The sequence below is a fragment of the Mustela putorius genome, unplaced genomic scaffold, assembly GCF_011764305.1.
Source record: "Mustela putorius furo isolate JIRA1106 unplaced genomic scaffold, ASM1176430v1.1 tig00003942_pilon_pilon_pilon, whole genome shotgun sequence".
Classification (NCBI taxonomy): Eukaryota; Metazoa; Chordata; class Mammalia; order Carnivora; family Mustelidae; genus Mustela; species Mustela putorius.
This window is the reverse complement of record NW_025422087.1, coordinates 1,008,242-1,034,551: the sequence shown is the minus strand read 5'-3', so window position 1 is coordinate 1,034,551 and position 26,310 is coordinate 1,008,242. Positions and strand designations below refer to the sequence as shown.

The window sequence follows — 26,310 nt, the reverse complement described above, 5'->3', positions numbered from 1 at the left end:
TTCTTGAGAGCATTCAGAAATTTTAAAAGTTAATGTGTATCATCAGGAAAAGAGTCCTGAAAGAATCATCAGGGTTCCCCTTGTGAGGAAGTCGGCTGATGGCCCCACCACAGTTCCCTGCAAACACAGGTGATGCTCACTGTCCCCTGTGCCGCCATATTAGCAGACATGATTTATGTCTGTATGTCTCCAGACAGGAGATGGAGTGGGAGGAAAACATCACAGCAGGGATTTCCACTGGGTGTGCAAATGAAGGGTTTCAGAAGATCTCATTTATTTTCTTGGATGTGTTTTGACTTCTGTCTTTCAGGGCAGATTCAAAGATAAACATGTGTGAGCCTACTATGATATTCTAGAAATGCACTCAAGAGAAGAAAGCAAAGTGAGCACAATGAATGTTTCTAAAAACATTTTGGGTTTATTTTTCTAACTTTAAGAGAGATTTATATTTCTTGTAGAAAAAATTGGAAAATCCAGATAAGCAAGAAGAAAGAAAACAGAATTCACAGTTGCACCAATTAGAGTTCACAACTGTTAGCAATTGGTATTTAAATCTAGATCTTTTTCAGTTAAAACACTTTTTATTGGAAATGGGTTAGCTTAGTCACAATATATGAAATGAAAAGGGTTATAAACCTTTGAAAAGGTTATAGGGGAGCCTGGGTAGTTCAGTTGGTTAAGCATCTAACTCTTGATTTCAGCTCAGGTCATGATCTAGGGTCTAGGGTCATGGGATCAAGCCCCACACTGGTCTCCATGCTCATCAGGGAATCTGCCTGAGAATTCTCTCTTTCCCTCTGCAACCACCACCCGCACAACTCAAGCTCGAGCTCATGCTCTCTCTCTCTCTCTCTCTCAAATAAATAAATCTTGAAATAAAAGGTTATAAAGGTTTAGTGTCTATGTCAAAGAGTAAGGTAAAAAGTTTTTAAAAAGCTTGCTTGTATTCTTATATAAAAACACAATGATTAATCTATTCCTAGTTGTTGAATACTCGGGTTAACAGGTTTTTTTTTTTTTTTTAACTGTTATAAATATCACTGTAATAAGATTTTTATAGCTAAATCTTTGCAAAGGCATTTGACGATTTCCATAAAATAATAATGGATTCAAGAGCAAGCCACGCAGAAACTGGCAGAAGGGCTTGTACCCTTCACCTAAGAAAGTGAAGTTATTTGATTTGGAGTGAGAGGGCTGTGGTCAGTAGCTCCCTTCCTGCAGGGACAGATGTGTTCTCCTCCATATAGTCAGCAAAGTCTGGGGTTTATTATCCTCACTAAGAACGGGGAGCAGTTAAGAGATTACTTTGTGACAGGATACGTATAGAAGTAAAATATGAAAAGAAATCAGCACAGCATTTTTTATACACTGACAGTATATAATTTCCATAGCTGGCTCACTCTTACACTTCTTTTCTGGACTCTCTTAAGCCTGTGACTCACTTAGCCTGCATCCAAAAACCTGTAATCAGTCTTACCTTCAGACAGAGTAGGGTAGAGGAGAACTGGCTCTTCTAATTTGTTCTCCACTCCGGCTCAGCTTTCTCCATTAATGAGGCATGATGGGTAATAGACATCTCAGAACATTATGCGTTTTGTGTGTGGTATCTTTCAGCCCGTGAACTACACACAAGAACGATATCAAAACAGAGTTCAGACACACTAATTAGAATTGTACCACCGATTGTGTTTTGGTTGGCCTCTGCATTGGTAAAGGATCCAATCATATGCTTGCAAAAATAAAACTTTTCTTTGCTTTCTTTCATGATACGATTTCTCAGCATCATACTTGTTTAGCTACAAGTCAGCTTCCTCCGTTGACATCTCATTCCAGAGAACATTATTAACTTGTCAAGGTTGTAAACCTATCCTTGGGTTGTTTGGATTACAGCTTAGCATGTTTGCCCATTTGTTGATTAAATGCAATTAAGGTAGAATTCATTCTTAGACAGGGTTTTTTTTTTTTTTTTTCGTTTAGCCCTAAAATGAATGCTATTATTTGAATAATTGCAGCAATTTTATTTGGTCCTAACTGGACTTATTGTTGCTCTGCTCAGGGTGAGCGTGCTCAGATGTAATGATTCCCTAGCATCCTGTTGAATAAAAACAATATCCAAAAGCCCACAGTTTAAAAAATGTTTTTCCATCCACAGGTCTGACCATTATTTATTCAGAATGAAAATTAGATCGATGCAAATTCTGTACTGTGTAGAAATAGCTTACTTAAACATTGTATAGACTGGCACCTTTAGAGACTTTGCAGTATTAATACAAAGTAGGACAAGGAATCCCTTTCTAAATAATTCGTCCTAGCTTAGAAAAAAACATTTTATTAAACTTTTTGGAATCAAAGCCAGTTTTGATGATGACTTATGTTTAGACCTAGAGGACTGTTTTCATGTTAAATAACTCTTACAAGAAGTAATTTATACCAATTGCTCTAAAATATCGACCCTTGACTATTAAGGATTTCTGATACTTTTTGTTTTTCTCCAGCCTTTAAAAATTACCTATTATCACTATCACTCCTGCAGGTGAAAAATAGAAAAATAAATTAACCTGTCACCTTTTTTGCTTATGTCCTGAACGGGCAAAATACTTTGGCGGGGAATACCGTGGTGTGACATGTGATGAAATATGGGCACATATATGAGTGTAAAATTGAGAAAATAGAAAGCTCCTCTTTAAGAAAATCTATTGTTAAGTAGTCTGGATTAAAAGCTAGTACTTGTGGCATGTTAACAAGACAGAAATATCTACCAGGGACATTTTGTCATATGGCTTGATATATAATAATATGCTGTATAATTGAAACACATCTCTTAGGAAGTGTTTTTTTGGTGATAAAACTGGAGTTACCATGCCATTTTTCTTCTATAGTAGAGCTATCATTCTGAACCATGCTAAGAAGTGGTTTCTGTGGTAGAAGTTCCCTTGGGTTCACGGTCTTCACACTAGTCAATACTGAAGCCCAGATACAAAATGGACTGAGGAAGTAATGAGGCCCTTTCTTCTCGTAAGGCAGTAGTCTAAGAATTACGGTAATAGGGTCTGTGTGATCTCCCATCTGTCCGCTCAGCTGCTTTCAACACACTGGAGCCCACATGAGATGCCAGAAGAGCTCATAGACACATCACTTTTCAAGTTTTTTCCTGTGTTTCTTCCTCTTCCTCTTTTCATGAATGATTAATTCATCAGTGCGTGTCATTTTTGACAATAGTGCTTGCCAAATGAAACAAGGTGATGTTAGGTCAAACTGGGGTCCAAATTATGAAGTAGAAGCTCATAATATTTGGCATCTTTCCTACTAGAAAAACAAGCCATGGGGGGAAAAAAAAAGTCAAGAATAGAGCCTAACTAAACATGTGGAATATGTCATGAATATTTATATCCCCAAGTCTTGCCTTATGATAGTATTTGTATTTAAGGTGCTTTTTTTCTTTTTCCTGTGAAGTAGTTCAGAATGTGTTTCATTAATACAAGTGTCATGTTAACTTTCATTAGGAAAAAATTCACTTCTTCTGACAACATTGACACCTTTCTGATCGAGAGAATGCAAAATAGCTCTTACATTAATTGGTCCCAAAGAAAATTATGTTTTCCAGTTTCTTGTCTATATATCTGACACTTTCCCTCATTTAGTACCTGCTGAATTATCGATGCTTTCCCTTTCCTGATTTTGACAGCCAGGATTCCTCCTATGACTTTGAAGACCATCAGGAATCCCCTACCCCAGGAGATTTACTGTCCTCCAGTTTGAACAGGAAGAACCAGGATTATCATTAGCAACTACACACAGACTGAAGCCTTCACTGGTTTTTTTGTTTGTTTGTTTTTCCATCTGTATTGAGATATAATTGGTATACAGAAAATTGCATATCATTAACATACATGATTTGAGTTCAAAATACATATCCACTCTTGTTATCATCACCAGAGTCCAGGTAATGACCATAGCCATCACCTCCAGAAGTTCCCTTGTGTCCCTTTGGTTTGGGTAGTGTTTTTGCATTTTTGTTTTGTTTTGTGTTTGGATGCAGTATGAGCACTCAGCATGAGATCCAGTCTCTTAACTTTTTAAGTGCATAACACTCTAGTGTCACCTGTAGGCACTGTATTGTACAGCAGATCTCAGGAACTTACTCTTGTGTCACTGCACCTTTCTACCCACTGAGCAACAACTCCCCAGTTCCCCTCCCCCATCCCCTGGTGACCACCATTGGTCTGTTTCTATACCTTAGGCCTTTTTAGCTGCCTCATGAAAATGGAGTCATGTAGGATTTGTCTTCCTGTGACTGACTTATTTCACGTAACCTAATGTCTTCCAGGTTCGTCTGTGCTGTCTCAAGGGTAGGAGGGCCTCTCTGCCCAAAATGTCTCTGATTCAGTTTCTCACTTGTTTAACGTTAAAGAGGAAACAAATAATAAGAGGGGAATGTTTCTGTCTTTTGTTTCTCTGAATCCTTAAATTTCATATTTAGCCCCATTTAGGGCAACTGGTGAGTTGTCAACAACAAGAAATATGTTAGACCGATGGAGCTAACTGAAGTTGCCAAATTTTGGAAGCTGGGCTTGGTTTGAGTTTTATGGTTGGCGACTCCTGAGCTTTATTACCATTGTCATCTGCACAGCTTTGCTGGGTCAGCAGAGACTAAGAGCTTCTGCTGAAAGATGTGGTTTCTGTTGTTTCTTGTTAATCAGCTAACTGAGCTCTGTACGAGTTCCGGGGCCGAGCAGGCTTCAGTGGTTCAGGTCCTGATAGGCCAGCGAATAGAAAGAGGCAAGCAGACAGATGGATGGACAAACAGCTACCCTCTCCCCTGCTATGCCACCAAAATCTTGACACCTGGATCGCTTGAGAAACACAGAGCTAGCATTTTTCCTCTGCTAAGCAAGTGTTCATAGCCGTGTCCTTTCACCACTTGGACATAGCAGTCACTAAAGACCAGAGTAAATACACAAGCTTGAAGATAATCCTTTCTCAAATATACAAGTGCCAAGTTAAAACCATCTGTCAATCATTTGTGCATTTTTCCCTTACCCTTATTTGTTTTAGTGAATAGGTGTTGTTTGAAAATATTGGAGCTTGAGAAATTAGCAGGCCTCTGTGGCCACAGTATTTTGCCAGTTCTCAGATAACCGAACCTTGGGTTCATGTTTTCTCTTCATTAAATCATGACGAATATATGTTAAATTTTTTTTCTCAAATGGAAAATAACAGGTATCCACGCTTATTTGTAGATAATTTGAGTATCTGGGATATAGAGATTTGTTCAGTGTTTTCAAACACTGTGTGTTTCCAAACTCCATGCTCACAGCAAACTATGAATTGTGAATAATTAAATCTGGGAACAAATATAAGATTGACATAGAAGGTGGTGAAGTCTTTTTTTAAAAATGGAAAACAAAAAAGTGCTGAATGATGTTCATTTCCTTAAACAACACTTGGGTCTGAATTTACGTTGCTATGTGGCTGTGATTGTATGTTAACACATGTCAGTATAAACACAGCTACTTAAAGAATAATAAATGATGGATGCTTTAGTGCTAATACCAACATCTCATCAAGTCTGAAAATACTTATAATTAGGGAAGTGAAAGAAATAAGGTAGGGGTTTGCCATGGTTCTGCTTGTGTTTCCTTTGTTGGCAAACCGCTGCGAAGAGTCTCGGGTGTGAGTCCATTGCGGGGCCTCTCATCTTTCTTTATACTCATGACTGTCTGAGGTCAAAGATTTCTTCAAGTGTTGCATGTGTTCAGGTAAATTGTGGAGAACCAGAGGATTTTTCCTCCATCTTCCAGGCCTCTTTTAAGATCTATTTTGATGTATGGGATCCTGTTATTTTTGGGGGGATAAGCTGGTTTCAGGGTGATGGCCCAGATAACTGTGTTGCGCCGCATCAGCTTGCTGGCCTGGCCAGGCTCTGCGCTGTGGCCCGATCAAGGAGGTGTCTGCTGATGAAGGTGGTGAGGAAACACCAAGTGGCACAGCCTCTGCCTGCCGAGGGGACTCAGTGTGTCCTGAGGGCCGAACCGTAAAGGACAAATGGTAGCACAGAGCACAGTGCGAGGTGCTGTGAAAGGCAAATCTAGGAAGATGACGCAGGGGTCATTAGCTCAAGGGCTGGGTATCTGGGGGGAAATACTGGCAATATTGGTGCTAACACTCAAGTTGCCACTGTGTCCAGATTATCTGGAAGTGTTTCACATCTACGACCTCAGAGAATCCTTAAAGCAGCCCTGTAGAAAGGCTCCTTACCTTACAGCTTGGAGAGTGAGCCCAGTCACAGGGCTTGAATACCTTACCCTGAGTCCCATGGCTATAACGAATAGGTCTGGGGTCTGAAGCCCGGCAACCTAACTCCAGAGCCAATGCTGGAAGGTCAGTGAGACTGTATGTGAGGCAGGAGGCTCCTTCAGATCTGCACCTTTGTGATACCGGGGACCTCAAGCAGAATGGTGGTAGCTTGTGTCTCTGACACAGAGTAGGTATTCAGCTGACTGTGGGACTGAATTTCCAGATTTTCTGGAAGGGACTGTGATCCAAATTAACAGTCATTGAGGAGTTAGACTCAGTAACTCCTAGTGAGCGAGTGAATGTAGTTGGGGCTGGAAGGACAGGGAAGACGTTAAGACCTGCTCTAAGACAGGCCACGTCAGAGCGGCACTAGAGGAGGAATTAATTTCCAGGATTTCTAGGTGCTGTGCAATCTCCAGCTGTCAGGGGTTCAGGTCTAGGGCAGGTGGGTGTCCACCGAGCCCAGATCCCCGTGGTGACAGTCTGTTGATATGTCCAAAGTTATGGAAAATGCCTTTTGGCTATCTGCTCTCTAGCTAGCACTTATGGAATGCCACATTTTGGATCAGTCACTATAGTTTGCGCTGCCACAGGAGAAAAATGAGAACAAGTCAGAGATACTTAGCTTCTGGTCTCCCTTAGCTTATGATTCTTGTGGAAGAAAGTAATGTGCCTTTAGAACGTGCGTAAAACCACACAAGCTGAAGACAAGAACTGATTAATAGTTAGGTACTATAAAGCTGTAAATTCCAGTATTTACTATTGGAATTTGCCTAATCAGGGGACAAAAGGCAAGCTCTCTTTGTCTTTTGAAGATGGTGATAGAAATTTTCAAACATGGAGAGAGGCAAACTCTTGCCTTGTAGATGAACCAGGCTGGATTTGAGAAGGGCGAGACTTTAGAAGGAATGTAACTGTCACAGTTGCAGCAATCTAGGAGACTGGATGACATGTCCTTTTGGGACTCTAGACGAAGTGGTCATCTTCATTCAGAGAACACATTTGTTACCCTTTTTTTTTTAAAAAAAAAAACTGCAAAAAGAAATGTTAATGTTTTGTAGTTCATTTTGAGGAAGTGCCCTTCCTTTTCTGTGTTAATTTTCATGAGGTATGAAATAGTATCAAAAGCAGCCACTCAGAATACTCTCCTCTGTCAAGTTATTTTGCTTCAGTACATTGTGTTGTGACTGGGCTGCTATTTGACTTTAGGTTTCTGAGCCAGGGTTTTGTAAGTGGTTCCCCCATTAGAACAAGATTCTTAAACTCCTCTTGGTTTGCACAGACCATGTAGGTCTTCACCTTCAAGGTGTTGAGATGATCTTCATTTGGTTAGCACTGCGGCCTCTAGGACTCCAGAGCCCGGAGGACTGGCCTTGTAGGAAACCCCTCTTTCTAGGGATACACTCAGAACAGGAAAAAAAGGTTGAACAAGGTGGAGGTTTCTGCATTAACTCAGTCCCTTGGTCAAGGTGACTGAGAGTGGGGCTTTGGGTGAGGTCACACTTGCTTGAGTAGTAAACCCACTGGGGTAGGATCCATATGCTACCTATATCAAGGCCTATCCCATTTGTTTGCTAAAGCCCGGAGGATTCTTAGGGTCTAGGTAATACTGAAAGAAAGGATCTAAGTGACTCCTTTAGGATTTGCCCAAGACAAAAAATCATAGTGAAACCAAATCTGATACTAAGTGCTATGGACTTAATTATGTCCTCCCCAAATTTATATGAAGTCCTAACCCCTAATGTGACTGTATTTAGAAATAGAGCTTTTAGGAGGGTAATTAGAGTAAAAAGAGGTCTTAATAATGGGAGTCCAGGTCCTATAGGATCAATGTCCTTATAATAAAAGGTACCAGAGAGCTCTCTGCCACATGAACACACAGTAAGAAGGCAGCTGTCTACAAGCCAAGAAGGAAAAACCAGAAACCAAATTGGCCAGCATCTTGGTCTTGATCTCCAGCCTCCAGAGCTGAGAAAACGATTTTCTGTTATTTAAGCCCCCATGGCTGTGCTACTTTGTTATGCCCGAGCTGACTAATACACAAGCTTAGGTTTGTTTCTACATTGCACAAAGCTGATTATTAAAATCCTTACTTCTTTTTCATCAGCTGGAATTGCCTTAATGGATTTTGAGTTTGTGAATCTAAAAGGATTGGAAAGGGGGCAGTGAGTGACAGTTGGGGAGAATCGCATGAGTAGGAGATGGTAGACTTAAGATTATATCCTCACAAAATAAGCCTGGGAATGCTCTGTATTTAAAATTATGCCCTTCCAACAAAGGATGAGTCATTTTACATGGTAAAAGCAAAAGTAAGGAATATCTTCGTGGAGCTAAAAATGTCATATTGTATTTAGTTTACTGCACCAATATTCCCTTAAAATATCCTAGGATTAGCCTGATTGAGTTTGTTTTAAGGTAAATGCAACAACCTAATCCCTAAGAATAGAGATGGTGACCATTGTACAGCATTCCCTCTTTTCCCAAAATGATGTCTGTTTCTCTTTCAGTAAGTTCCCAGCTGTGTTCATTCCATATTTCAGTTTCGATGTAACTTTTAAAAAGCAGACATTGCTTCTTTTTTCAACATGAAAGGCGTTTTGACAGTTACGTGTAACAAATTTCATCATTCTCACGAAGTCTTTTGCTTCAGATAGGATGAAGAGGCAAGTTCTATTGGCTTAGAAATGTTTACGAGTTTTCATGCATTGTGCCGTTTAAGCGCATCCTTGTGTATGAAAGCAGAGTGATTTAGAACACATTCATGTTAACCTACTTTGAAAATCCTGAAGTCAACCAGTTTTACTGTGAGCGCCGCAGCTTTCATGTAGATATTCTGTAGAAAAAAATTAAAGGTGCTCATTGCCCTGAACAGAGAGTCTCAGTCACAATTTTAGAAAAGCCCAACCTGAACCTAGTAGCTGTTAGTGATTCGTAAATTTTCCTGTTAGACCTTGATATTTTCTCTGCTGCTATTCCAGCAATTGCAAAGTCTCCCAAGGATTATTTCAAATGTAGGTCACGTCGCGCTTCTTGAAATGAAAATCAAAATGAAATCTCCATGTATGCTGAGTGAATTAAAAGTATGTGTTACAAAAATGTTTCCTGTCAGATACTTCCATTGAGTCCTGATTTGTCCTGGGGATATAATTATACCATGCAGGACGAGAGCAGCATAACCTCTGTCTCCGCAGCACTCACAGTCTGGAGGAGGAAGGGCTGGGCAGCAAAAACTACGCAGATTGACAATTCTGAATTTATTACTTCAGCTCTTGTATTTCAGTATATAGAAGCTTTACATCTTAGGTAGATTGAATTCTTAAACACACCAGCTTCTCTAATGCTGTAGGCCATTATAGTTTCTGTGGCTACCCTTAATGATCAGCTTTGATTGGCCCAAAGTTTGGTGAAAAGAAAAGCCATATGCTCCTGCTAAAATAAAAACGAAAACCTTCCAGAGACTTCTCATCTCTCTGAGAATAAAAGGCCTCAATGGGATAATACTTCCCCCTTGCTTTCCAGCCACACTGGACTCCTTTCTGTCCCTCTGCACTCTGAGCAGTCCACTGGCTCAGGACCGTTGCAGGATCTGTTCCTTTTGCTTGTAAAGCTCTTACCCAAGAGGCCACATGGCAAACACACTCCTTCACTCAGGTGTCCACCCAAATACTAGCTTTTCGCGAGGCTGTCCTTGAACACCTGGCTAAAGTAGTGCCCTTTCCTCTTTCCTTAGCTTTATTTTGCTAGATAGCATTTATCACTACCTAACTTACTATACTTTTAATTATTGATAATCTCTCTCTACTCAACAGAACACAAGTTCCATTGTCTTTGCCCCCTGCTTCACCCACAGTACCTGAAACAATGCCCAGTGCATAGTCAGTGCTCAATAAATATTTGTGAGTGAATGAACAATGTGATACCTTCCCTAAACCTTTATTTTCTGGGAGGCAGATGACTGCCTTCTCCTGATAGTTGCTGAAGGTACACAGGGAACACTGATGATATAATAATGAAAAGAAAATATTTACATTATCATAGTCTACTCTTTTCTCCTTCCATTAGTTTTCCAATTCAGGGGCATCTGCATAGCTGGCCTGCCTACTTGTGTGTAGAAAATAGACGTCAACATAAGAAAATATAAAAGACAAAAGCTCTTGGAGAAAACAAAGAGCCTTTTTATCTGAATTAACATTTAGTTCTGAGTTCAGCATGTTCATAGGATCTCTACTGGGGGACTAGAAAGAAAAAAAAATGCGTTGACTAGACATGTAAATAAATACATCTTTGAAAATTATATACCTTATTTTTCCTTTCCTCATGTTCATGTCCCTTCTTAAGGCGAAGTTGGCTTATTGAGAGTGGTAGCACTGAATGCTACCATCAAATCAGTTCATTAGGCTAAAGTTTATTGAACAGCTACGTGGTGCCTGCACTGTGTTGAGGCGAGTGAGGCAAGATGAGGCTGGAAAAGCAAATTGGGGCACAGTCACACATATTTGTCAATCATGTTGAGATTTGTACTTGATCCTTAGTACAGTGGAAGACTTTTAACTAAGGAATAGTCAGATATGGGGTTTTTGTTATTGTTGTTGTTGTTGTTTTGTTTTGTAGAGAAGGAGTGAGGAAGGGGCAGAGGAAGAGCCAAAGAGAGAATCTTAAGCAGGCTCCATAACCAGCACTGAGCCCTACGTGGGGCTCAAGCTCACTGTCCTGAGATCCTGACCTGAGCCGAAAGATGCTTAACTAACTGACCCACCCAGGTGCTCTGATAGGTACTTTTATTTATTTATTTATTTTAAGATTTTATTTATTTATTTGACAGAGAGAGATCACAAGTAGGCAGAGAGTTAGGCAGAGAGAGAAGGGGAAGCAGGCTCCCCGCTGAGCAGAGAGCCCAATGCGGGGCTCGATCCCAAGACACCAAGATCAAGACCTGAGCCGAAGGCAGCGGCTTAATCTACTGAGCCACCTAGGCACCCCAACATCTGGTTTTTATTGTGTTCATAGAACGTTTTTTTTTTTAATTTGTGAGACATATTCTAAATGCCAACATGCATCACCTAAAGGACATCCATTGTGACATACATAATAGTCTAGATTTATGCAATTTTGGTAGGTTTCTTTAAAAGGCTGATTCTCTTTTTGAAATTTAAATATGATTGAATGACTTTTTTTTTTCATATGGTTTCTTTTTTTTTTTTCAATTTATTTATTTTCAGAGAAACAGTATTCATTATTTTTTCACCACAACCAGTGCTCCATGCAATCTGTGCCCTCTATAATACCCACCACCAGGTACCCCAACCTTCCACCCCCCCTGCCACTTCAAACCTCTCAGATTGTTTTTCAGAGTCCATAGTCTCTCATGATTCACCTCCCCTTCCAATTTACCCCAACTCCATTCTCCTCTCTAACACTCCTTGTCCTCCATGATATTTGTTATGCTCCACAAATAAGTGAAACCATATGATAATTGACTCTCTCTGCTTGACTTATTTCACTCAGCAAAATCTCTTCCAGTCCCGTACATGTTGCTACAAAAGTTGGGTATTCATCCTTTCTGATGGAGGCATAATACTCCATAGTGTTTATGGACCACATCTTCCTTATCCATTCGTCCACTGAAGGGCATCTTGGTTATTTCCGTAGTTTGGCAACTGTGGCCATTGCTGCTATAAACATTGGGGTACAGATGGCCCTTCTTTTCACGACATCTGTATCTTTGGGGTGAATACCGAGGAGTGCAATTGCAGGGTCATAGGGAAGTTCTATTTTTAATTTCTTGAGGAATCTCCACACTGTTCTCCAAAGAGGCTGCACCAACTTGCATTCCCACCAACAGTGGAAGAGGGTTCCCCTTTCTCCACATCCCCTTCAACACATGTTGTTTCCTGCTTTGTTAATTTTGGCCATTCTAACTGGTGTAAGGTGATATCTCAATGTGGTTTTAATTTGAATCTCCCTGAGGGCTAATGATGATGAACATTTTTTCATGTGTCTGATAGCCATTTATTTGTATGTTTTTTTTAAATTTTTTATTTTTTATAAACATATATTTTTATCCCCAGGGGTACAGGTCTGTGAATCACCAGGTTTACACACTTCACAGCACTCACCAAAGCACATACCCTCCCCAATGTCCATAATCCCACCCCCTTCTCCCAAACCCCCACCCTCCAGCAACCCTCAGTTTGTTTTGTGAGATTAAGAGTCACTTATAGTTTGTCTCCCTCCCAATCCCAACTTGTTTCATTTATTCTTCTCCTACCCACTTAAGCCCCCATGTTGCATCACCACTTCCTCATATCAGGGAGATCATATGATAGTTGTCTTTCTCTGCTTGACTTATTTCACTAAGCATGATACGCTCTAGTTCCATCCATGTTGTCGCAAATGGCAAGATTTCATTTCTTTGGATGGCTGCATAGTATTCCATTGTGTATATATATATCACATCTTCTTGATCCATTCATCTGTTGATGGACATCTAGGTTCTTTCCATAGTTTGGCTATTGTGGACATTGCTGCTATAAACATTTGGGTGCACGTGCCCCTTTGGATCACTACGTTTGTATCGTTATGGTAAATACCCAATAGTGCAATTGCTGGGTCATAGGGCAGTTCTATTTTCAACATTTTGAGGAACCTCCATGCTGTTTTCCAGAGTGGCTGCACCAGCTTGCATTCCCACCAACAGTGTAGGAGGGTTCCCCTTTCTCCACATCCTCGCCAGCATCTGTCATTTCCTGACTTGTTGATTTTAGCCATTCTGACTGGTGTGAGGTGATATCTCATTGTGGTTTTGATTTGTATTTCCCTGATGCCGAGTGATATGGAGCACTTTTTCATGTGTCTGTTGGCCATCTGGATGTCTTCTTTGCAGAAATGTCTGTTCATGTCCTCTGCCCATTTCTTGATTGGATTATTTGTTCTTTGGGTGTTGAGTTTGCTAAGTTCTTTATAGATTCTGGACACTAGTCCTTTATCTGATATGTCGTTTGCAAATATCTTCTCCCATTCTGTCAGTTGTCTTTTGATTTTGTTAACTGTTTCCTTTGCTGTGCAAAAGCTTTTGATCTTGATGAAATCCCAATAGTTCATTTTTGCCCTTGCTTCCCTTGCCTTTGGCGTTGTTCCTAGGAAGATGTTGCTGCGGCTGAGGTCGAAGAGGTTGCTGCCTGTGTTCTCCTCAAGGATTTTGATGGATTCCTTTTGCACATTGAGGTCCTTCATCCATTTTGAGTCTACTTTTGTATGTGGTGTAAGGAAATGGTCCAATTTCATTTTTCTGCATGTGGCTGTCCAATTTTCCCAGCACCATTTATTGAAGAGGCTGTCTTTTTTCCATTGGACATTCTTTCCTGCTTTGTCAAAAATTAGTTGACTGTAGAGTTGAGGGTCTATTTCTGGGTTCTCTATTCTGTTCCATTGATCTATGTGTCTGTTGTTGTGCCAGTACCATGCTGTCTTGATGATGACAGCTTTGTAATAGAGCTTGAAGTCCGGAATTGTGATGCCACCAATGTTGGCTTTCTTTTTCAATATCCCTTTGGCTATTCGAGGTCTTTTCTGGTTCCATATAAATTTTAGAATTATTTGTTCCATTTCTTTGAAAAAGATGGATGGTACTTTGATAGGAATTGCATTAAATGTGTAGATTGCTTTAGGTAGCATAGACATTTTCACAATATTTATTCTTCCAATCCAGGAGCATGGAACATTTTTCCATTTCTTTGTGTCTTCCTCAATTTCTTTCATGAGTACTTTATAGTTTTCTGAGTATAGATTCTGTGCCTCTTTGGTTAGGTTTATTCCTAGGTATCTTATGGTTTTGGGTGCAATTGTAAATGGGATGGACTCCTTAATTTCTCTTTCTTCTGTCTTGCTGTGGTGTAGAGAAATGCAACTGATTTCTGTGCATTGATTTTATATCCTGACACTTTACTGAATTCCTGTATAAGTTCTCGCAGTTTTGGAGTGGAGTCTTTTGGGTTTTCCACATATAGTATCATATCATCTGCGAAGAGTGATAATTTGACTTCTTCTTTGCCGATTTGGATGCCTTTAATTTCCTTTTGTTGTCTGATTGCTGAGGCTAGGACCTCCAGTACTATGTTGAATAGCAGTGGTGATAATGGACATCCCTGCCATGTTCCTGACATTAGCGGAAGAAGTTTCAGTTTTTCTCCATTGAGAATGGTATTTGCGGTGGGGTTTTCATAGATGGCTTTGATGATATTGAGGTATGTGCCCTCTATCCCTACACTTTGAAGAGTTTTGATCAGGAAGGGATGTTGTACTTTGTCAAATGCTTTTTCAGCATCTATTGAGAGTATCATATGGTTCTTGTTCTTTCTTTTATTGATGTGTTGTATCACATTGACTGATTTGCGGATGTTGAACCAACCTTGCAGCCCTGGAATAAATCCCACTTGGTCGTGGTTAATAATCCTTTTAATGTACTGTTGAATCCTATTGGCTAGTATTTTGGTGAGTATTTTCGCATCTGTGTTCATCAAGGATATTGGTCTATAAGCTCTCTTTTTTGACGGGATCCTTGTCTGGTTTTGGGATCAAGGTGATGCTGGCCTCATAAAAAGAGTTTGGAAGTTTCCTTCCATTTCTATTTTTTGGAACAGTTTCAGGAGAATAGGAATTAATTCTTCTTTAAATGTTTGGTAGAATTCCCCCGGGAAGCCATCTGGCCCTGGGCTTTTGTTTGTTTGGAGATTTTTAATTACTGTTTCGATCTCCTTACTGGTTATGGGTCTGTTCAGGCTTTCTATTTCTTCCTGGTTCAGTTGTGGTAGTTTATATGTTTCTAGGAATGTATCCATTTCTTCCAGATTGTCAAATTTATTGGCGTAGAGTTGCTCATAGTATGTTCTTATAATAGTTTGTATTTCTTTCGGGTTAGTTGTGATCTCCCCTCTTTCATTCATGATTTTATTTATTTGGCTCCTTTCTCTTTTCTTTTTGATAAGTCGGGCCAGGGGTTTATCAATTTTATTAATTCTTTCAAAGAACCAGCTCCTAGTTTCGTTGATTTGTTCTATTGTTTTTTTGGTTTCTATTTCATTGATTTCTGCTCTGATCTTTATGATTTCTCTTCTCCTGCTGGGCTTAGGGTTTCTTTCTTGTTCTTTCTCCAGCTCCTTTAGGTGTAGGGTTAGGTTGTGTACCTGAGAGCTTTCTTGTTTCTTGAGAAAGGCTTGTACCGCTATATATTTTCCTCTCAGGACTGCCTTTGTTGTGTCCCACAGATTTTGAACTGTTGTATTTTCATTATCATTTGTTTCCATGATTTTTTTCAATTCTTCTTTAATTTCCCGGTTGACCCATTCATTCTTTAGAAGGATGCTGTTTAGTCTCCATGTATTTGGGTTCTTTTCAAACTTCCTTTTGTGTTTGAGTTCTAGCTTTAGAGCATTGTGGTCTGAAAATATGCAAGGAATGATCCCAATCTTTTGACACCGGTTGAGTCCTGATTTAGGACCGAGGATGTGATCTATTCTGGAGAATGTTCCATGTGCACTAGAGAAGAATGTGTATTCTGTTGCTCTGGGATGAAATGTTCTGAATATATCTGTGATGTCCATCTGGTCCAGTGTGTCGTTTAAGGCCTTTATTTCCTTGCTGATCTTTTGCTTGGATGATCTGTCCATTTCAGTGAGGGGAGTGTTAAAGTCCCCTACTATTATTGTATTATTGTTGATGTGTTTCTTTGATTTTGTTATTAATTGGTTTATATAGTTGGCTGCTCCCACATTGGGGGCATAGATATTTAAAATTGTTAAATCTTCTTGTTGGACTGACCCTTTGAGTATGATATAGTGTCCTTCCTTATCTCTTATTATAGTCTTTGGCTTAAAATCTAATTGATCTGATATAAGGATTGCCACTCCTGCTTTCTTCTGATGTCCATTAGCATGGTAAATTCTTTTCCACCCTCTCACTTTAAATCTGGAGGTGTCTTCGGGCTTAAAATGAGTTTCTTGGAGGCAACATATAGATGGGTTTTCTTTTTTTATCCATTCTGATACCCTGTGTCTTTTGACAGGGGCATTTAGCCCATTAACATTCAGGGTAACTATTGAGAGATGTGAATTAAGTGCCATTGTATTGCCTGTAAGGGGACTGTTACTGTATATGGTCTCTGTTCCTTTCTGATCTAGCACTTATAGGCTCTCTCTTTGCTTAGAGGACCCCTTTCAATATTTCCTGTAGAGCTGGTTTGGTGTTTGCAAATTCTTTCAGTTTTTGTTTGTCCTGGAAGCTTTTAATCTCTCCTTCTATTTTCAATGATAGCCTAGCTGGATATAGTATTCTTGGCTGCATGTTTTTCTCATTTAGTGCTCTGAAAATATCATGCCAGCTCTTTCTGGCCTGCCAGGTCTCTGTGGATAAGTCAGCTGCCAATCTAATATTTTTACCATTGTATGTTACAGACTTCTTTTCGTGGGCTGCTTTCAGGATTTTCTCTTTGTCACTGAGACTTGTAAATTTTACTATTAGGTGACAGGGTGTTGGCCTATTCTTATTGATTTTGAGGGTTATTCTCTGAACCTCCTGAATTTTGATGCTCGTTCCCTTTGCCATATTGGGGAAATTCTCCCCAATAATTCTCTCAAGTATACCTTCTGTTCCCCTCTCTCTTTCTTCTTCTTCTGGAATCCCAATTATTCTAATGTTGTTTCGTCTTATGGTGTCACTTATCTCTCGAATTCTCCCCTCATGGTCCAGTAGCTGTTTGTCCCTCTTTTGCTCAGCTTCTTTATTCTCTGTCATTTGGTCTTCTATATCACTAATTCTTTCTTCTGCCTCATTTATCCTAGCAGTGAGAGCCTCCATTTTTGATTGCACCTCATTAATAGCTTTTTTTATTTCAACTTGGTTAGATTTTAGGTTTTTTATTTCTCCAGAAAGGGCTTTTATATCTCTCGAGAGGGTTTCTCTAATATCTTCCATGCCTTTTTCGAGCCCGGCTAGAACCTTGAGAATTGTCATTCTGAACTCTAGATCTGACATATTACCAATGTCTGTATTGATTAGGTCCCTAGCCTTCGGTATTGCCTCTTGTTCTTTTTTTTGTGGTGAATTTTTCCGCCTTGTCATTTTGTCCAGATAAGAGTATTTGAAGGAGCAAGGAAAATACTAAAAGGGTGGCAACAACCCCAGGAAAATATATTTTAACCAAATTAGAAGAGATCCCATCTTGTGAGGGGGGAGAAAGGGGATAAAAAGAGGTTCAAAAAGGAAGTAAGAAAAAAAAGAAAAAAGAAAAAAAAGAAAAGAAAAGATTTTAAAAAAAGAAAACAAATAAGAAAAATATAAAAAAGAAAATATATATATATTGGATAAACTAGTTAAAAAACGTTAAAAAAGAAAAAGGTAAAAGTTAAAAAAAAATTTACCAGATGTCGAGAAAAAAAACAAAAAATGAAAAAGAAAAAAATTAAATTAACTGCAAGACTAAAAAAAAATCACAGGGAAAAAGCCATCAGTTCCGTGCTTTGCTTTCTCCTCCTCTGGAATTCTGCTGCTCTCCTTGGTATTGAAACTGCACTCCTTGGTAGGTGAACTTGGTCTGGGCTGGATTTCTTGTTGATCTTCTGGGGGAGGGGCCTATTGTAGTGATTCTCAAGTGTCTTTACCCCAGGCGGAATTGTACCGCCCTTACCAGGGGCCAGGTTGAGTAATCTGCTCGGGTTTGCTTTCAGGAGCTTTTGTTCCCTGATCGCTTTCCATAGAGTTCCGGAGGACAGGAGGAGGCCTCCTGGTCTCCTGGTCTCCTGGTCTCCGGCCCGGAGGAGCCGAGAGCCCAGGGCACCACTCCTCAGTGCGCCCTCAGAGAACAGCGCCCAGTTACTCCCGTCTGCCTGACCTCCGACCACGCTCGAGCTCACCGAGCCTGAGACCGGTTCAAGGTAACCCCGAGCTGCGAGCTTACTGTCGGCTCTGTCTCTGTAGCCGGCTTTCCCATTCCAATACCTGCAAGCTCTGCGACACTCAGACACCCCCGATCCTTCTGTGACCCTGTGGGACCTGAGGCCACGCTGACCCCGCGTGGGCTTCGCCCCGGTTTAGCCTCTGGAGTGATGTCCCTCAGCGGAACAGACTTTTAAAAGTCCTGATTTTGTGCGACGTTGCTCCGCCGCTTGCCGGGAGCCGGCCCCTCCCCCCGGGGTCTATCTTCCCGTCGCTTTGGATTCACTTCTCCGCTGGTCCTACCTTTCAGAAAGTGGTTGTTTTTCTGTTTCCAGAATTGCTGTTCTTCTTCTCTTCGATCTGCCGATGGATTTTCAGGTGTTTGCAATCTTTAGATAAGCTATCTAGCTGATCTTCGGCTAGCTGAAGTAGTCTCAGCCTGCTACTTCTCTGCCATCTTGACTCCTCCTCTTATTTGTATGTCTTGATTGGAGAAGTGTCTGTTCATATCTTCTGCCCATTTTTTGGTATGTTTGCCTGTTTCGTGTGTGTTGAGTTTGAGGAGTTCATTATAGATCCTGAATATCAACCTTTTGTCTGTACTGTCATTTGCAAATACTTCTCCCATTCCGTGGGTTGCCTCTTTGTTTTTTTAACTGTTTCCTTTGCTGTGCAGAAGCTTTTGATTTTGATGAAGTCCCAAAAGTTTATTTTCACTTTTGTTTCCTTTGCCTTTGGAGACATATCTTGAAAGAAGTTGCTGTGGCTGATATCGAAGAGATTACTGCCTATGTTCTCCTCTACGATTCTGATGGATTTCTGTCTCATGTTGAGGTCTTTTATCCATTTTGAGTTTATCTTTGTGTACGGTGTAAGAGAATGGTCGAGTTTCATTCTTCTACATATAGCTGTCCAGTTTTCCCAGCACCATTTATTGAACAGACTGTCTTTTTTCCACTGTATATTTTTTCCTGTTTTGTCGAAGATTAATGGACCATAGAGTTGTCTACGGCCATACCACCCTGAATGTGCCCGATCTCGTCTGATAGGTACTTTTTTTTTTTTTTAAAGATTTTATTTATTTGACAGAGAGAAATCACAAGTAGATGGAGAGGCAGGCAGAGAGAGAGGGAAGCAGGCTCCCTGCTGAGCAGAGAGCCCGATGCGGGACTCGATCCCAGGATCCTGAGATCATGACCTGAGCCAAAGGCAGTGGCTTAACCCAATGAGCCACCCAGGCGCCCCTCGTTTGATAGGTACTTTTAAATAACTACTTTACTGATATATAATTCACACTTGGTACAAGTCACACATTTGAAATGTACAATTTAATCCTTTTTGGAATATTCAGAATTTGCATCTGTCACCAGAATCCATTTGAAGGCATTTTCATCACTCCCCAAATTTTCATCACTGTTAATCACTCTCAGTTCCCCTCCACCCTTAGCCTGGGGCCACTCCTAGTCTACTTTCCATCTCTATGTATTTGCCTATTCTGGACATTCTGTATAAATGAAATTATATAATATGTGGTCTTTTGTGACTGACTTCTGTCACTAAGTATAATGTTTTCAAGGGTCGTCCATGCTGTGGCATTTTACTTCTTAAGACGGCTATATCACATGTTGTTTATCCATTCATTAGTTGGTGGACATTTGGGTTATTTACACTTTTTAACTGTTATGAATATGCTTCTGTGGACATTGATCTACAGGTTTTTGCACAAATGTATGTTTCCAGTTGTCCTGAGTATATACCTATGAGTGGAATTGCTAGGTCATATGGTAAATCTGTTTTCTAAAAGTAAAGGAACTTCCAGATTGTTTTCTCAGGTGACTATATCATTTTATATTCCCACCAGCAATGTATGAGGCTTTAACTTTAACACATGTTTGCCAAAACTTATCAAGTGTTTTTTTTTTTGTTTTGTTAATCACAGCCATCCTAGTAGGTGAGGTGGTATCTCATTGTAGTTTTGCTTTGCATTTCTGTGATGATTAGTGATGTTGAACATCTTTTCATGTGTTTACTGGCCATTTGTATGTCTTCCTTGAGAAATACCTATTTCAATCCTTCGCCCACTTTTAAATTGGGTTTTCTTTTTATCATTAAGTTGTAAGTGTTCTTTATATAGTCTGGATACAAGTATCTTATGAGATATAGGATTTGGAAATATTGTTTTTTACCACTTTGTTGGTGGCGTTTGCAGTATAAATGTTTATAAATTTGATGAAGCCAAATTTTTCAGCTTTATCTTTTGTCATGTATGCTTTTGGTCATGTCTGATAATGTATGGCTAGATCTAAGGTCATGAATATTCACAGCTTTGTTGTCTAATAAAAGTTACAGTTTAGCTGTTACATTAAAGTCTTTGGTCCATTTGACTTAATTTTTATATAAGGTCCAGTTTCTTCCTTTTGCATGTGGTTATCCAGTTGTGCAAGCATCACATGTTCAACAGACTGTTCCCCTCAGAATGGTCTGAGCCAGATTTCCACTTTTAGAAGTCTACTCAGAATGGCGGCAGTGTGGTTTCAAGGAAGGGTAAGAGTAGAGGAAGGGAGATCAACTGGACAAATACTTGTTTAACTCCTATCCTGTGTTAGGTGTTCTTTCTAGGTACTGGGACTGTGGTGATAAACAATATGGTTGGATATAGTCCAGCATCATGCTGGAACTGAAGACAAGGATGCAAATCTAATAGGGAAAAGACTAAAGCAAATGAGATGATGAAAATTGTGAAAGAAGAAATAGTGATGTTATACACAAAAATTATGTGGCTATTGAATTCATAAAATGTGAATTTCCTGTTTGGTTGTTGTTGTTTTTTTTTCCCTTTAGTTTCAGATTTTCTCCACACTTGGAGTCACACAAGTCACACAAGTCAGGTAGAATGGAGTTGGATGAATAGTCTCCTATGGAAAGAAAGATGTCTTTAGTGTCAAGGCGGCCTGCCTGCTACTTCCCCTTCTGAGTTTTACTTAATGTGTGTTATCCAATTGCTGGCAGCACTGCCAGACTGACAGTCTGAAAGAATGACCACTCTTTCATTCATTCATCTATATTAGATCAGAGTAGCTTGAATTAAGGAGGTGGAGAGAAACAAAGAGATCTGAGGAAGGTCTGGATGTAAATGGAGAGGACTTTGTAATCAAGTCTGAAGGATAAGAGTGAAGAAGAGGGATTTTCAAGAATGGAATCAGGGTTTGTATTTTCATGATGATGATCGCTAATGAATGCTGAGAATGGGCTAACTATTGAGCACTGTCCAAGCCTTGTTTCCTGTGGTGCTCCAAAACTCTTCCTAAGGTAGGTCCTACCATTACCGCCATAAGACAAAACCAAGGTTTAGGGAGGTAAAGTCACTTGCCCTGGATCACAAAACTATGAAACTTGATAAATAATGGTGTCTTTTACTACTGTTCTAGTTAAGCTCTTTTCAAAAAGTATCTGAAGAGTGAATGAAAAAAATATGTAATAGTCCTAATTAAATATTTAACAAAGAAAATTCCAAAGGAAAACTGATCAAAGAACTTAAATTTCCCATAATCTGTCTGACTCTATAAATGAATGACTATCTTGTGGGGGATATGCTTCCTCTTTGAGAGATAAACCCTAATCTGAGCACTACTCTTTGTATAATTGATCCTACTCTTGTAGCATGTGTTGGATGAATTAGTCCTTATGCTGTGGTGAGTGCCTGATACATACAATTTGAATTTAAGAACTGATCTTAACCTTGCTTATCTTTGGCATTTTAATTCTTTCTCTTACTACATTGTATATATTTTTTACTATAGTGCTTTAAACTCCAGGGTAATGAGAAAAAGGCAATAGTATTCAGTAATGCCTGGGTAAGATAGATAACAGGAGGACTCTGGGGCGTGGTGTGTGCTGCCTATTCTCAAATCCCGTCACATGTATCCCAGTTCTTTACTCCCTTGATGTTGGAACTGGTTGGGTCATTGGATTTTAATTTGTGTGGTGGTGTGCTATTTTTTAGATCAAGATAATGATACTAGGAAAGTTGGATCTAGATCACTCTTTTGTCATAATAATGAAAGACAACAACTATTTTAAAACTGATATGTTTTAAATTGCTTTTAAAACAATTTTAGTAATTGCTTGAGTTGGAGCAAGTCTCAAATCACAAAATGTATTAAGAAATGTTTTAATATCTCTGAAACTAGTGGCAGAATATTCTAAATGACTTAACATATAAATAAGAGTTTTTCATTTCCAATTTTTTTTTAAACTTCTGTTTCCTTTTTATTGACCTATTATTCTGAACCTTGTTGTTCTTACCTGTTTATCATTTTTGTGGTTATGCGTGCCAGCTGGTATACAAAATTGAGAGCCTTTCTGTTGTTATTCTTATGCCAATCTGTTATGTCTGGAGGAATAGGATTTTTCTTTGCCCAATGAGCTACAAAAATCAATATGTGCGAAAAGAGAGAGAGAGAGAGAAAGAGAGAGATAGTATTAAAGGTCCAGCAACCATCTAGTAAACATCTGCCAAGAACACCAATATATAGGCTCAGCCTCCTGTGACAGAATATGTATCAGAAAAAGAAAACCGGGTTTGATTTTGCTTTTTAAAGCCAAGGATAACACTGAAAGATTAACACGCCTGCAAATCAGTTTGAATTGAGTTTTTGAAAGGTGTTTAGAAGTAAAGGCTTACAAATATGTACCATTTTATCTAGTGATAGATGAAATTTGGGATTGTTTATTCTATTGTAACTCCCTTTTGGCATTGGTAACTCACGGAGTGAATGAATGGATAGATGGATGAATGAATGAATGAGCAGATGGACAAAGTTGGTGCAGAATGGCAGCGGGATTCCAAAGGAATAGGCCATAATGCTTGTAAAACATATGTGCCTGCACATGAATACCCGGTGACATTTCCATGTATTGCAGGTTTCAAAAGACTTTTCGCCTTGTTCTGCCTTTTTGAATTTGAACTTGTGTGTAAAGCTCAGGGGTCAGTTTTTCTGAATGCTTTTCAGCCTGGACTTTGTCAGCTAAGCACTTAGATTTCATGAATCCAGTTCAGTGCCAGAAAATGATTTGGCTCTAGGCTTTAATATTGAATGTCTTCCTATTTCATTTCTTCTAAAAGGAAGCAGTTCCTCAAGTTCACACCCTTTTGGTGGTTGAGCAGCCACTCGTTCTCCTTCAGAGGTTGTCACAAACATTTTAATTAGTCCATGCATCCAGGAGAAGGAAAATCAGATTCACTGGGTTTTCTTGGCATGATTGATTTTCTCAAACCAGGGAAGTGGGTTTTTCTAGGGGCGGCATCCTGCCTGGGTCTGTGGGGCCAGGCAGTGAGAGGACCTGGCCTAGCAGCTCTGAGGGTGAGTGGACATTCCCTCTTCAGTTGGAAAAAAACCTGGTTGGTTAGAAAGACGGACAGATAAAGAACTCCCAGGAAAGCGTTCCAGGAACACCTACCACCTCACTGATTTTAGCTGTTGTAATTTTAAGATGTTGCCCATGACAGTCCATTTTCCTCATCCCCCCCCTTGTGAGTCCTCAGTGTTTCATGTTTGTCCTTCTTTTTGTCCCTCTTAATAATTCCCCAATCGCAGTTCTTGATTCTTGTTGACTTTTTCCTTTTAAATCTAACCTTTCTTATCTATTCATTCGGACTTAAACAGACTGTGCCACGGCGCCCCCAGAAGTGTACACAGCTTGTCTTACTAAATCCTCATCTTAACCCTGTGGGGTCGCAGGGCTGGCCCTGGTCCTGGAGCCCGGAGCAGAAGCCCAGCCTGATTTCTATAACAAACAATTCAGCCTTTTAGGTGCACCGTTCAGTGGGTCTATACACAGATACGTATGACCATCATCACAGCCAATTCGCAAACATTTGCAAACCCTCAAAAAGAAATCCTGTGTACTTGAAAACCCAGCCCCCAGCCTAAGCAGCCGCTAGTCTACTCTCTGTCCCGCCAGATTTTCCTAGTCGAGACATTTCATGTAGATGAAATCGTACAACACGAGGCCTTTTGTGACTAGCTTCGTGACTAGAATGCTTTCAAGGCTTATCTGTGTCAGAGCACAAACACTGTTCCCACTTTTTGCTACAGTGAATAATGCCGCTCTAAACATCCAGGTACAAGCTCTTATATGGATATCTGTTGTGGCAGCTCTAGGATTGGACTGTGGAGTCCCTGTGTGCTAACCTCTTCGAGCCCCTGTCAGAATGCTTTCCCATGGTGGCCACACCATTTGACATCCCTGTCAGCAGTGTGCAAGGGTTCCGCTTGGTCTCCACTGCCAGCCCAGTGGGTGTGAGCGGTGCCACCCTATAGGAGCCATGGGCTCGAACCCCCAGCAGTGCTCCCATCCCCTCCTCCATGCCTACCTCTTCCTCCTCGGTGGGCACGGAGTCCCTTTTGCTTCCCAGCGCTCCTTCCAGTTTGCCTACCCAGAGCCTTACTGAAGTACCGTTTGGTCCCAAGAGCTTGTAGGACTGGCATGCTGTCTGCGTTTCTCTGGGGCTGCAGACGCTGTTGTTGACCTCAGCCTTGCACTCCACCCTTCTTTCAGGCAGAGCAGAGATGTCTAACTAACAAGGCTGGTGTATTTATTATAACCTTCCTGCGCTAAGCATGTTCATACTTCTGAACCTTTGTTCCTGCAATTCTTGTCTTCCATGAGACCCTCTCTCCCTCTGCCAGATGGAATGGATTTCTTCCAGGTCCCTTCAGCATTTATTATTACCAACACACACTTGGCACTAATTTATTGCTTGGCATTGGTCAACTATTTGGGCTTTTGTCTGTGCATACCAAAAATGCATATCACAAATAACAGTGACAATAAATGCCGATGTTTCACTCCCTGGTTAAGGAGCCGGGCCTTACCAGTGCTGTTGACGTCCCCTCTCTACCTAGGATCACATTGCCCCTTCTAGCCCACAGAAGTGACTACTCTCATCAGTTTTGTTTGGTCATTCACTTGCTTTCTTTCGTAGTTTCTACCCATCTGGGATTCATATTATTTTCCTATACATGTATTTGAATATAGAGGAAATGAATTGCACTGAAGTATCATTTAGTTTGTTCAAGGCTGTTTAAATTTAATCTGTGTTAATATGTGTAGCCTTAGTGTGTTCATTCTCACTGCTGCATGAAGTTCCATTGTATGAATATGACCACAACTTATTATTCTCTTGTCAATAGGTATTTGGCTTATAGCCAGATTTTTACAACTACATACAACGTGACTGAGAAAATAGTAAATGTCTCCTTGTGCACATGTGCAAATATTTTTCTAGGGTGTAATACTTGGTAGTAGAATTGCTTGGTACTGGGAAATGTGCATTTTCAACTTTACTAAATAATGCAGAATTATATTCTTAAGTGAACTGCCAGCGGCTTATTAAAGTTTTCCCTGATCTACATCTTGGCCAAGACCTGTATTTTTAAGGAACTTTAATCTTACCAACCTTGCCAAGTGTGAAATGGCTTATCTCCTTGTTTCAATTTTATATTTTCTTACTTCCTAATGAGAGGACTTTATTGTAAGTCATGTTTTTTGCCTCAGTCTCATATCTGGATTAATTTGACTATGATGAGTTTCTTTCAGTTAGCATCAGTCTAACACATCTTTTTTTCTTTTTACTTTTGGTTTTTCTGTATTCTTTTTAAACGTCATCTAGCTGAATTTTGTTAGTTTTTATTTTCTAACTCCAGTTGAAGGGTCTGTGTAGCTGGAGAATTTTATCCCATTTCTACAGAGGCTATAGTAATTGTTGTTTGGGGTTCATGAATAATGGGAGAAATGAGTTTGCATGTGGCCATTTTACTAGGCAGCATTCCAAGATGGCCCCAGGATTCTCTACCTTCTGGTGGACACCCCCTGCTTAATTCCCAAGACTGGGAATATGATGGTTTTTTGCTCCATGATTAGGTTATGCTTTAACTTATCATGTGGGCCTGACCTATCATGTGAACATTTTAAAAATCTAGTTCTAAAGGTCAGAGCTGGTGCAGAGAAATTTAAAATCTGATTGGGATCTGATGGGCCATTTCTTGTGGTTAGAGGGCAACCACCTAGCAAGGAATGTAG

The 26,310-nt window shown here is 40.0% G+C and overlaps 1 protein-coding gene across 3 annotated transcripts in view; it reads left to right on the top strand.

Annotated features, from left to right (window-relative positions):
- Nucleotides 1-26,310, top strand: part of ATP8A2 (ATPase phospholipid transporting 8A2) — a 604,668-nt gene that overhangs the window by 303,886 nt on the left and 274,472 nt on the right. The window lies entirely within an intron of this gene.